Genomic DNA, 14,523 nt, shown 5'->3' on the forward strand with positions numbered 1-14,523 from the left:
GTCCCACCAAAGGGACCACTTAGAAACAAAATTATTCTTAATTACAAGTGGCAGCACTCATTTAAGCTAGACCATCAAGTGGTTTCTCAGATGGACAATGTCATACCAGCCACCTTATATTCCAGCCTCCTTCACAGAATCACAGAATGTTAGGGACTGGAAGGGATCACAAAAGATCACCTAGTCCAATCCCCCTGTCAGAGCAGGAACACCTAGATGAGGTTACACAGGAATGTGTCCAGGTGGGTTTTGAATGTCTCCAGGGAAGGAGACACAACCTTCCTGGACAGCCTGTTCCAGTCTTCTGTTACCCTCACTGAGAAGAATTTTCTTCTCAAATTTAAATGGAACCTTTTGTGTTCCAGTTTGAACTCATTACCCCTTGTCTTACCATTGATTGTCACTGAGAAGAGCCTGTCTCCATCCTCATGACACTCACCTTTTATATATTTATAAAGATTAATGAGGTCACCCCTCAGTCTCCTCTTCTCCAAGCTACAGAGACCCAGCTCCTTCAGCCTTTCCTCATAAGGGAGATGCTCCACTCCCTTAATCACCTTTCTTGCCCTGCACTGGACTCTCTCTAGCAGTTCCCTGTCCTTCTTGAACTGAGGGGCCCAGAACTGGACACAATATTCCAGATGTGGTCTCACCAGGGCAGAGTCGAGGGGAAGGAGAACCTCTCTCCACTTATTAACCACCCCCCTTCTAATACACCCCAGGATGCCATTGGCCTTCCTGGCCACAAGGGCACAGTGCTGGCTCATGGTCACCCTGCTGTCCACCAGGACCCCCAGGTCCCTTTCCCCTACACTGCTCTCTAGTAGGTCATGCCTCAACTTGTACTGGAACCTGGGGTTGTTCCTAACCAGATGCAAAACTCTACGCTTGCCCTTGTCATATTTCATTAAGTTATTCCACGCCGAACCCTCCATCCTGTCTAGGTCTTGCTTCATTGGTCCTTACTCTACTTGGTTTCACACTCATGGGTTTTAGACACAGAGGTACCAGAATATGCAACCTCAAGACTTCTGCATAAAGCATTACTAGCAAATTAAGTGATTGGCTTTTAAAAATCGATTTCATCATGTTTCAAGCTTACATGCAAAGTAGGCCATTTACATTAGCTGGCAGTAAGAGACATCTATAGAATTTCCTTCATAGGAAATTACTACAATAATCAGGTGTATGCAACATGAGCAAATGTAATCAGGAGGAAGGAGAAAAAAATTAATTTCACAAATAACTTATTGGAAATATACTTAACTCACACACACACAAAAAAAATCCATCATGCAACAGAGGACCAAATATAGGTCACATATAGACCATATAGAGGACACAGACTTCTATAGTTCTTTTTTCAATGCAGTTTCAAGGTAGAAAGAAAATATTATCACTTCAGTGATATATTTACAATCAAGTTGGAAAAAATAATCTATTTTTAAACTTTAAAGTCTAACACTTGTGGAATGGAGTACGTACAAGTTTGTCTAAAAGATTTGATGACAGCTTTCTGGAAATTTTTAACTTTCTTATGCTCCATAATTGACACTAAAATGTTTAGTAATCTTTCAATCACAATAGCAATAGACTACAGTTGTTGCTTAGTTGTATATTTCTCTTTTCAAAAGAAACAGAGAAGTGGCTCAGCAAAAAATATCAATGCAAACACCTGAGGAAAAAAAATATGGAAGAAAAAGTCTGGTAGGAAAAGTCTGCAGCATTTTCCTGTTCTTCTTTCATTCATGTTAGCATCATTAATAAAAATCACTCATAAAAAACATTACTATAAGTGCTTTATTTGCATTCTTAGGTCATGTACTCTAATTCTGAATTTTGTTTCACTAAAAACTGCACTGACTGGTCATCAAAGTTCATGTTAAATCATCAGAAAGCCATTACTCCAGTAAAGAAACTATGAAAAGTAAGGGATTAAAACTTGCTAAAATTTTAAGTCTATTAAAACTGGAAACACCATACTGTGGAGTCCCTGAACATAGGTCATAGGGAACACTATAGGCCGCTGAATTGAAACATTTCACACCATATTCTGTAAAATGAAAAATATTAATTCTCTACATAGATTTAAACTCCAATATGTTATTTACTGTGATCTATTAGGGTATTTTTGACTCATCCCAGCTGAGCTTCAGACTGTTGATTCTAATGCAAATATTGATTCTAGTTCCAAACAATGGGTCTTGTTAATGTTTCCCAACCTATATTCCATGGACTACTATTTGTCTGGGATTGTGGGCCATAGAAAAAAATAAATACACAAAAATGTGTTTATTAGCCATTTAGCTCTACATGATATGCAGTTACTCACAAAAAGAAAATATCTATGAAAACACACAAAAAAACCCCAAAGAACAGAAGACATTAACCTAAACTCTTTCCAAGTTTCATAATCTTTTTCATTGTATCTAGATGTAGTGAGTACATGCTGGAGTTCGGAACTGCCTACTTTTTTCACATATATATGAAAACATATATTAGTTTTCACACTGTCTACTCCATAGAATCATAGAATAATTTTTGTTGGAAGAGACCCTCAGGATCATCAAGTCCAACCATAATATAACCTAACTCTAGCACTAAACCATGTCCCTAAGAACCTAATCTAAATGCCTTTTAAACACCTTCAGGGATGGTGACTCCACCACTTCCCTGGGCAGCCTGTTCCAATGCCTGACAACCCTTTCCATAAAGAATTTTTTTCCTAATATCCAATCTAAACCTTTCCTGGTGCAACCATTTCCTCTTGTCCTATCACTTGCTATTTAGGAGAAGAGGCCAACCCCTTCCATGCTACAACCTCCTTTCAGGTAGCTGTAGAGAGCAATAAGGTCTCACCTCAGCCTCCTCAAGGCTAAGCAGCCCCAGTTCCCTCAATGTATGGTTCTACTTCTCTATGATTATTCATCTATGCTGAACAATCTGTGTAGTTATACAGTCTTAAGAAGTCCTCTACTTCAAACTCTCACAGCTGTTCCACTTTTTGAATATTAGATATTTAGCTGCTGGGCAGCTACTAACTTTCCAAGCTAATTCATAAACAAATGTTTTTGTAATTATACATGTAATGAGTTCCAAAACAACTGACTAAGAGGAATGAGGCACATCCCTTAATAATACTGAAAATGTTCCAAATACCAGCAGAACTGTTCCTAGTGTGGTTGAAACTAAAAGCATTTATGCTACATTTTTTTTAAATATATGAAATAGGAAACTTGAATTCTTTTGGACAACACAGTGGTTGGTTTTGTTTTGTTTTGGTTTGTTTGTTTGTTTGTTTCCCAATTGGAAATTACAACTCTATGAGACTGATAAAATCACCACCATGTGTTTAGGCAAATTACTCAACCCTGCCATGAGTCAAACATTATAAATCCATAAACCTAATTCTGTTTTCAACTAGTTGTTTTAACATGTATACTTCATCTTCTACCAATAGAACACACTTTCATTAAAATTATATATGTTTGTGTAAAGTTCTAATTGGCACCATAGCTCAGAAATTTACACAGGAACCAGATTTTGTTTGGGATCAATTTCATTGACACTATCCAAAACAAACATTGACTGAAGCTGCTTTGGGAGAAATGTGTGAACCTCTTAGTAAACAAAACAAAACAACTCTTACTGAAATGGAAGAAGCATTTACACCACTGTTATAATCGCATCTACTGATTTCTGCAAGGCTTTGCCAAAGGGTTGCACAGCATCCTGTGTGTACTGGTATGTACAGCCAGAGGAACAATCAGCTGTCCCATCAGACTACAGTGGATTTCTTATTTAAGACACAAGGTTTCTGGGCCTCATAATAACTGGAAACCAACCATGAAAGCAGGCTATGCTGAGATTGTTTTGTTTGTTTGTTTGTTTTTATTAGGGTTGGGTTTTTTTGTGGTGTTGTGGTTTTGTTGGGTTTTTTCTTCGTTTGTATTGTTTTGTTTTGTTTTCCCTCTCAAATACTTGTTATGGAGAATATTCAAAACAAGCTGTCAACACCTGCAGAACATTAAGCAACCTCCAGAGGCTTTGTACATTTACCTTCAAGGATCCATGGCATAAAACTGTAAAGATTTTTTTTTTCTTTTAAGCAAAATCTAGGCCATATTGTAATACTACAAATAATATGTAGAAATATGTAGAAATTCCTCCTACTCATCCTATCTGCACAACATCCTTGCGAAATGTATCTTTATAACTCACGCAAATACTACAATTTTAGTGTGTTTTAGTCCAATATAATATAAAGCAATAAGAATAAGCCAGAAGGAAACAATTCCAATCAAAGTATTAAAGGATTTGGAGTTCTTTTCACAATTGATCACACTGCACTTAACAAAACATATATATTAATAGCAATGAACTCAAAGGATCTGAGTTTTCTAGCCCTGATGTTAACAAAACAATTAAGCACCTTTTTATGTATTAAATATATAAGAATCCCCTGCTTCTTCAGTCAAACTGTTCCCACACATCAAATTTCCCAGAGTAAGTGCTCTCACAGTTCAGTTCTATATGAAATTTCTAACACATTTACTAGACAAGTACAGTTTTTATGTATGTAATTTGTGAAAAGATATTTAGTTATATTCAAAAGGCACACACATTACTGAACTACATAACATGTCAGCTATTGTTCCTTTTCCTAATGCTTGAAGAGTGGAAGTCATCCAGTTGAGAAAGCATTTTGAAGTACATGCTTTATTTTTCCAATCTTTTATGAACAGAGATAGGCTTAAGATTGTTGAAAACATGGCTTGAATATTTTGTCTGACTATGAAGAGGCACAGTTCTGGGGGAAAAAAGAAAGATCAGCCCCACAATAAGAGTTTGCTAACAGTCATCCCATTGCAAGGCTGGGGTCAAAAACACAGCTAGTGGCAAATTTGACATTTACATATTCAATATAAAATTTGCTGTTGGCAAATATGACCTTAACATTTACTTTTCATGAATAGTCACATTAATCAAGCACCAGCATATAAATGCTCATGAAAAATGAATAGAAAATGGTCTTAAAGAGTTTGAAATCAAATTTTAATTTCAAATTTGAATATTAATGTACAAGCCTGCTCCTATTTGTTCAGTGCTAAATGTTATCAACTTCACAATGACATAAAAAATAATTCTTGGACAAATTTGTATTTGAAGTCATGTTTTAGATCAATATATGCAGTTAACTCTGCTAAGCTTCTTGGCAGCTCAGGATCTAATCTCTGAGAAAAATATTTTAGTACTTCAGGGACTGTGCTCAGTGGTAAAAGCTTTCCACTGAGAAAATACATAAGAACATACTTTCATGCCATTTAATGCAATAGTAGATTTTCTCCTGCAGAATAATTGTACTGCATCTAGCTGAAACGGAGAAAAGTCCCAGTTTAGTAAAATACTTAAATTCATACTTTTAGGCAAATACATACATATTTTCCTGGACTGGGACCCAATACAGTTATCTCGTAATGTGATTTTTTCACAAATAATCTTGCCTCGACCTTTTAGAATAATTTTCATCAGCATCTAAATTTTAAGGGTCTTGGCAAAAGTGACATTGGAGGTACTTACTCTGGATATTTATTAGGTGGAGGACACTTATGGAAATTTTGGAAAGAAAAGGGATTAACATATAATTCCAAGGAAGTAAAAAGCTAATTTGTATTTCAACAATTAGAGGTTTAAACATTTTACAGCATGAGACCTTCATGACTTTTAAAGTTAAGCATAAGTCTGATATATTAATCCAAAATGATCAGGCTATTTATCCTATTGCAGCCCTTATTTTACCTTTTCTTTTTTCCCTATTCCAGCAATAACCCCACAGAAATCCATTCTTGACAGCAGTTAGTTACCATTTGAGACTATAAAATCTTACAAAAAACATAATTTATAGACAGTTATATAGAGTGGATGTGTTTTCTGAAGCAAAAATGGCATGAACAATAACAGAAAAAACAAATGCTTTGTAAAATCTTAGAATCATAGAAGGGTTTGGATTGGAAGGGACCTTCTAAATTCATCTAGTCCAACTCCCTGCAATAAGCAAGGACATCCTCAACTCGATCAGGTTGCTCAGAGCCCCGTCCAGCCTGGCTTTGAATGTTTCCAGGAATGGGGCACCACCCACCTCTCTGGGCAACCTGTGCCAGTGTTTCACTACTCTCATTGTAAAAAATTTCTTCCTCATGTTTAACCTGAATCTCCCCTCTTGTAGTTTAAAACCATTACCCCTTGTCCTGTCATAACATGCCCTTCTAAAAAGTTTGTCCACGTCCTTCTTATAGGTTCCTTTTAAGTAATGAAAGGTTACAATAAGATCTCCCTGGAGCCTTCTCCAGGCTGAACAACCCCAGCTCTCTCAGCCTGTCCTCATAGAAGGACATTCTGTGACATTGCTGCTTGGTGAACATGTCAGAATATCACCAAAGAATGCAGAAAGTACAGGCCTCACTTTTAAAAAGCCTAGGTGTCTCAAATCTTAATAATTCTGTTTTTACAACTTCCTCTGTGCGGCTAGTTTCTACAAAAATGCAGAAAACAAGTAAAACAGCACGGATGCTACATAACTCAAAGCGATCTAAGGAACATCTATACGGAAAGATGATTTAAAAAAGCACACTCTCATTTAGATAACTTTCCTGTTGACACATAAGGATTTTGGTTTTGATACCTTCTGCAATATTAAAAGCTGTAGTCATAGCAATAAAGTAAAAATGTAGATGTCTTGGTATTGCCAAATTCAAAAGCTCCCAGTGGAAAAAATTAATACTTCGTCTCACAGATTTGTTGTTGCCATTGTTGTGCAAGTGATTAATTTTAATCTAAAACCCAATTTATTGGTTAACGAAAAGATGCTTTAATAGTCTGTAAATCCTTGTAATCTTTCAGGGTGAAACATCTTTACAGAAACTATTTTATCTTCTAGCATTCAGTACAGTAAATGCTAGCTCTCACCATCACTTCTCTCTGCAATTGGTGATTCAGAAATAACACATTATGACCTGAAGTGCACAGGGGATTTTGAATGTGTTTTGTATTAGATTTTTCATGTAAATATGACTGAACAAAACATGTCAGAAAACCCTTAAGACAACTGAGATGTGGTGAAAATTTGAGGAAACATGTCTGTTTATCCACTTAATATGTAAATATATTATAATCAGAATAGTATAAGAAAGGAAGGCATTTCATTATTTCAGGGAATCTATAAATACCCTCAGTACTTTCTACTGCACACCAACATATTAAAATCTGAGAGGTTTTGATGTAGAACATTCCCTTGAACTTTCCTTTTAACAGGTCGGCATAATTAGAACCTTTGAAATATTCTGAATAAGTACTGGCTTGACAAGATCATGTGAAGTGGAATAGAGATACGTGGATTTGCTAGACCTCATTTAAAGATGTATGTCATTATCCTGGTAATGACATTTCAGCCTAAGCAGTGACTATATTCCATTTTGCTCAGAAATGTACTAACAGCACAGGGAGGAAACAACTCCTGCAGATCTCTGCACTAAAATCTAAAGAACAGGTAACCTTTGTAATTTTAATTAAGAGTTTCTTCCCTCTCTAACCACACCTGCACCAATTTTTTCTCTATGATCTCTGAATGTCTTTTTACTGCAAGCTGTTCTACTGGCCACAGCCTTCCAAACAGCCAATGGGAAACAGGTAGTACCAAATTCAACTTGTAAAAAGACAGCAGAACTACCAGGGCAAAACAAAACAAAACAAAACAAAAAGTATATATCTAGAAATAGGCCCAGTGCTGACAAACAGATACCAAAACACCAGTACCATACTGTACCATACTAGTGGTTGAGAAGTATGGGGTGGGCCATCTGGAAACCTTCATGTATCTGGCTGGAACAGTCCAACACTGGATACTATTGAAAAATATATAGAGTCCATTCTCCTTTCCTCTTCCTCCTCCACCGAACAAACTGTCAAAAGACAAAGACCCATTGTAGAGAAAAAAAAAAAAAGAGCTAAAAATACGTACAGGTGTTAGATAACCCCTGGATAAAAAGTTTTTTCCTTATACCCATCTGATTTTACTACAGCCGGAGCCATGACGATTCTGAATCATTAAATCAGGTATTGTAACTGTTGGAAAAATGCCAGAAGACTCCGTATGTGTGCACATTTGCACTTTTTTGAGCACACCTCTTATTTATGACTCCTTCTGGCTATCAGTACACACGCAACGTTTTGTCCAATGTGCTCTCTTGGGCCCATGTCAAGCCACCAGAAATACAGAAGTTGCCTTTTAGAGGTGAACATTTGCTTTCAGTCTATATCACATGGTTTTTACCTGTTTAAAGAAAAGACCGTTGTTGCCAGTCAGACTGTTTTCTAGTCTTTATGGGTAATTTTTTTTTTTTTTTTTTTTTTTTAATAGTGACCAGGGAAGATCATTTTCATGCCTATAGAAGGTTTCATTTTTCCTACATTAAACTGGAGAGTTTTCTGTATGTTTACTTTCTGTGCTTTGGAGGCTTTTGATGCTCACTATGCTATTCTTGTCTAGTCTCACTAGATTGTTACGGAATAGTTAGTTAGTCCAAGTAAAACAAAAAACTCAAACACCTAGCTAAGGTGGACTATGTTTTTTTTCAAATATAAACCACAGAGAAACAGGTTTCAAATAACTGGGTCTCTGGTGCTCTACCAGACAGGCAGTCCTTTTTTTTTTTTTTTTTCCAATACTGTACAGTATTGCATCTGTGAACAACAAAGAAAAGATTGAGTCCCTGTACCAAAGTCAAACTGAGGTATAGCTCCACAACTGGAAGATGCTGTGCAGAACAGAATCTTTCATAAGGTCTTCTGGAGGGTAAAATGCACACACTTACAAACAAACATGAAAATATTTCTATTTGCTTCCTAAGGAAGCAAGCGAAACCCAAGTCTTTACAGTAAAATACAAATGCAAACAAGGTCACAAACAAAGCATGTCTGATGGTACACACTTTGAATCCACTGCTGAATTGTCTCTTTTCTTTGCAGCTCGAGCTTTCAGCATTAATAGAGCTGCATGACAAAGAGGAACCAAGAGCAGTTATTTGAAGGATGTTGCACTGTAACTGATGATTCAACCTTCCACTCTCTCCCACTAAACCCTAATGGATTTTTTTTACTTTGAGGACCATAGCTATGTAATAAACCAAATAACAATATTAATCATATAGACTTGGTTTTAGTCATGCCAGCATACTCTACTCCCTTCTATAAAAACTCAGTAGTACTGATGAGTAGTTCTAAAACATGAAATCTTAATGGAATGACTAACATATCTACAGGTATCTCAAGGAAAACAAATGAAAATATAAATCAGGAACACAAACACCCTAATGTATGCTAAAAGTCTAACATCATAGTGCTTGAATAAATTCAAGCCTTTACTGAGTTTGGCAAAAAAAATATTTTAAACACTAAAAAAGTAGCTAAAAACAGATAAAAAAAGTAGCTGAATACATGTTAAGAGCAGTGTTACAGGTTATATCCTAATCTAAGGAATTTTCACCACACAAGAAAAAATAATAAAGTATTTGCACCCGCTACATTCTTTTCCACTTGATGGACACTTACTTCAAATCAATGCTGAAATATTTGACAGATTATCATTAGCTCCAAATTTCATGAACAGTAAAGACATTGTAAAGTACACTGTAACAGATGTTTTCATTAATTGCACTATGACATTAACACTTTTTTTATTAGGCAAGTCTCAAACAGAAAACACCAGCTGTATGGAAAAAGTAATAAACTGGCTTCTTCTTATGAAGGAAATACTGGATTTCACAAAAGTTTACATTTCACTTTTAAATTTAGAAGCTACAAATTGTAAACTGGTTATGCTCTTCTCTTAGAAGCACTTACTATGCAGCTTCAGTGTTTATTCAGTCTAGAGGGGATTAAATGGCTGTGCTGTGAGTTACGCAGTACAGAATCTCTGCCACATAGTATGAGAAGGTGATAATCTGTATTTGCAGGTTGCTGTTATCACTGTCAACAAACAGCATATATTAGAGATATTTGTCTATAATAAATTTGAAGAGCTTCATATAATTTAGTAATCTAAACTTGATAATAGTCTAGGTCTCTGTTTCACAATAAAGGAAACAAAGACAACATAAAACCATAATTTAGCAAAAGACACATCTGCAAAGTCAAGATGGAGTGATATTTCAGATTATTTGGTTTCCAGTCCTGCCTTACAAATACAATATGCTCATTCTTCTGCTTAAAACATTTATGAAAAACATTACCAAAACTATTCATAATGGGTTTTAAAAATCAGTTTGGATGAAACCATAGTTTTAACACAAAAAGTCAGAGTAAGAGTTTCATCTGTTGCAACGTCAGTTAAGCAACTACAATCCCTATATTGTTAGCTTCATAGAACTCATGGAGAGCTAGCACACACACATTACTGTTATGAATGCTGAGAAAAGGGGGAAACAAAAGACACTATGAAGTGCATGTGGACTTCCTATGTCAGGTCATTCTACTTTAAAAAGATGTCCCGTGCAAAATGCAGCTGATGACTGAATTGAAACATGGTGCTACGTTTTGTAGCTAGCTCTACATAAAATCCATCAAAGTCTACATATCTATGCTGGCTTGATATCTACCTAGCTTTACATGAGATTTTCCTGCTGCTTTTCAAGAAATGCACAAATGCCATGTTAAGTGGCGCATTTCATTGAAGCTTTCCCTGAATTTTACCCAAATATAAGAAATTATTTTTTATCCATATTCATTTAATTATATTTTTTTTTCCTAAAAGAAAAACAGATGCTAAGATCCAAAGAAACTCCAGTGAAATGTAACCATAGTTGTTGATACTACCTGAGATGCTTTATTTACAATGTTAAGAACAGAGGCATAAACATATCAGCATTCATTTGACAGTAATTCTTCCTTCTTCATGGGCCCCAAATGTTTTGACACACTATAACTCTGGAAACAGTAAGAGTAGTAGATCCAACAAGATTTTTGGAAGTATGCAACTGATTTGACTCATAGTCTCTGACCCTGAGCCACTCAGCAGTGGCTCAAGGGAAGTAGCTCACAGCAGGGTCTCTCACTCTCTTCTAAAATCTTACCCATTCTTAGTGGTGCAGTGGCTACACCCAGAACCACCAAAAATGTCCACATGTGCTACAAGAACAGCATTATGTTGGTGATTGCTTATCTATCTTTGTTTTATGTTTGGACAATAAATGGAGGCAAGGGCTACAGATAGATTAGATTCCAGACTACAAATAAATTAGTTTTCAGCCTAACAAGTAGTCATATCCACTGTGAGCCCTTAAAACACTAGGCATGTGGATTTAAAGTTATGCCTTGTTGGGCTACATTAATTAGACAGAAGCCTAAACTCATCGGTCTGTCTATACACAATCTTAATTTTAGCATTTAAAATGTCTTGTTGTAAAATGTAAATGAGAGTCTGTCAGAAAAGAAGTAATTAATAAATCCAGAATAGAAAGAGCACAAACTCATGTAAATTAACACATAAAATGGCCTCTCCTCATGCCTACATTCAAGTTCATACTGCATTTTTGATGTGAAACTGCCAGTGTGATGTTGAGAGATGTTGCTAGATTTTTTTTTTATCTCAGCCTCCTCCCATGCTGACACTTCACCATAGAGAACGTGTATTTATTTTACCATTGGAGGGCACTAAGACTGAAGTAATGTTATGGTGTACTCAGATCGGAGTCTTTATAACCCAAGACAAACAGCAAGCTGACATTCAGCCTTTGATAGAAACTCATAATGTGCTTTCATGATACGAATAATATTCTCACCTTCTGCAATGAGAAAACTAAACTCAAAATGGAGAGATTCACCTAGAGCTCAAACAAAAACAAAACAAAACAAACAAAAACAACAAAAAAAATCCCCACAAAAACCAACCAAACACACACACACACACAAAAAGAAAAACAAACAAACAAAACCCAAACAAAAACAAAACAGAAAGGAACTGTATAGAGGCCTCCAATAAGGTACACTGAGAACTGACTAAACCTACCTATCCTGTCTTATAAGAGTCCTATCTAACTATCTATCTATCTATCTACCTATCATCTATATGCCTAACTAAGTATCTACCTATTTATCAGATTCAGGTTTCAGATTGTAGTATATTTCTTGGATAACAGGATCTGTGCATCACAAGCTCTAAGAACTACTAGAAGACAATAAAGATGACAAAGTAGTGCCCACAAGCCTTAGGACAATCAAGTTCAGTATACACTGGGGAAAGATTCTCCCTACTGTGAAAGACAGAACTAATTTGATTAATCTACTTATTTTTTAAATGCAAACAAATTTATATGCATAGTATTGTTATCACTAAAACATAGTGAAATATCAGCATCAACTAATCATCATTGTAATATAACAGGCTACAGTGATTATGCCACAGGTTTCATTACAGAGCTATGAAGATATGACATACGCTCAAAATGTTTCTGCGAGCAGCAAGAAGGTTTGGATCTATAAAAGGAATGAACACTCATAGGATGCACACTGCAGGTACAAGTCTGAATTTTCTACGGGCATCTTCAGCTTTACATACAGAAAAAAAAATCCATACTGGTTTACAATGAATATTTTCTAAGACATTAAGACAACCCAAAGGACTAATATATTCTCCCATAATATGATACTTGCTAAGTCTTAATTTGTTACAGAAAAAAAATCAGAAAGAAACAAAGCTCTGAGCTCATGTGCCTTACATAGCCATTTTAAAAGTATCTAAATGCAATAAGGATTGAAAATTAAGTTTCCTCTACTGTTCGGCTCCCTCCTGTGAGCAACTATGCTCCATGCAGTTCTTATTTTCTCTCTTACCTGGACATTAGAGCTACAAATTCTGTATTTTATAAAGACTCTGCAAAGGGAAGTGCTAGAACAACTCAAACTGCAAATGGCATGCACCTGTAACTCCTGCTGGCAGAGTTGATTTATTTGCCCTTGACTCAGGGTTATGCCTAAACCCACAGATTATTACACAATGCATAACCATGTCTATCGTTATTACAGAAGGCTTTACAACAAATTTACTCTACAAATATATAACATACAATAGTCAATGTTCCTGAAAAATGAAACAAAAGCATAATCTGAGGGTTTTTTTAATTTATTTGTTGTTATTTTATACCTTCTCTGCATATTTTAGTCTAAAAAATGTCACACAGACATTTAATGTTATCTAAATATTGCTCAATATTTACTATTAATTCTTAAGAATGATTTTTAGTTAGAATAAAGATTTAATTTTAAATTTATCTGCTTCTTAAAATCCTAAAACACTTGCACATACACAAATGCATATTCAAAACTGGCAAAATACACTTTTAAAATTATTATTCAGAGGTAATTACCTATAAGGAGTTTGAGAAACAGATTATGTTAGAGAAACAAGGTATAAAGCAAAATTTAACATTATGACAATTGCTACTCTATGTAAATGTGCACCTTTTGGCTCTTCCAAACTCACTCTTTTTTCATTAAAGTGTTATAAACTGATCACAAATAGCCAATAGATTTATATATGATTGCAATGGTTAAGAGATTTTCTCAGAAAAATGAAAAAATAATCCTGGTGTTCTTACCAGTTTTCAATATGCCTTTGAGTGTGCAAATCTACACTTTTAGTAGCATCTTTTTCTCATGTTTTGAAATTCTAACAGCCTATTTAAATCCCATTGAGAAATTTACCAGATTAATGCATATCAAACCAAACAACTATTGTAGGATGATAAAACATTAAAATCTTTTGACTGTCGCACAAAGTTTAAAAGCACTATAAACATGCCTATTAGCTTGTTTATATGGAAGGTGGTATGATGAAGGTTCTGGAGCATGATTTGCAGCACAAATTTCTAACATGAAAGCAGTGCACAAAAGCACTCTGATGAATAGTGCAGTGATCTAATCTTTCAGCCTCCACTTTTCTCCATCCCTCCTCCTTCTTTTCATCAGAATTTCATCTTTATTAACCCTTGCTTTCTATATCTGAATAACATGATTTGTTATGTAACAGAATGCTGTAAAACAGAGCATCTTTGAATTAGCAAAGTAAGTTTTAGAAAAGTAAACTTTCAAATATAACATTACTATACTATTTAAAAAAAAAACACAGGTACAAGTTCTGTGGAGCTACACAGGAATTAAAGGTAATTTCTTTGGTAATTTTCTCTTTTTTGGAATTCATTTCTGAAATACAGGGTTTCCTACTTCTGAAGGTACTAAAAAAGAGAATAAAAAAGTAAACCGTTACACAAGTACTTCATACTTATATCAACACTGATTTTCCAAGGGAACCAGCCTACTATAGAGCTCTCAAATACACGTGGTTTCTCTAGAAGGAATCTCCTTAATACACTATTTTAAACTGGTACTTATAAGAACTTAGCTGAAGGATGACAGCACCCTCATAAGTAACAGCCAGAGAATGAAAGGCAGAGGAATAGTTTTGTTTCAATT

General features: G+C 35.3%; 1 protein-coding gene across 1 annotated transcript in view; it reads right to left on the bottom strand.

Moving 5' to 3' along the window:
* The window catches only part of SNTG1 (syntrophin gamma 1), a gene marked incomplete at both ends in the record, with an annotated part of 148,441 nt that overhangs the window by 104,044 nt on the left and 29,874 nt on the right, over positions 1 to 14,523 (bottom strand). The window lies entirely within an intron of this gene.

Source organism: Nesoenas mayeri (genome assembly GCF_963082525.1).
Source record: "Nesoenas mayeri genome assembly, chromosome: 2".
NCBI classification, from domain to species: domain Eukaryota; kingdom Metazoa; phylum Chordata; class Aves; order Columbiformes; family Columbidae; genus Nesoenas; species Nesoenas mayeri.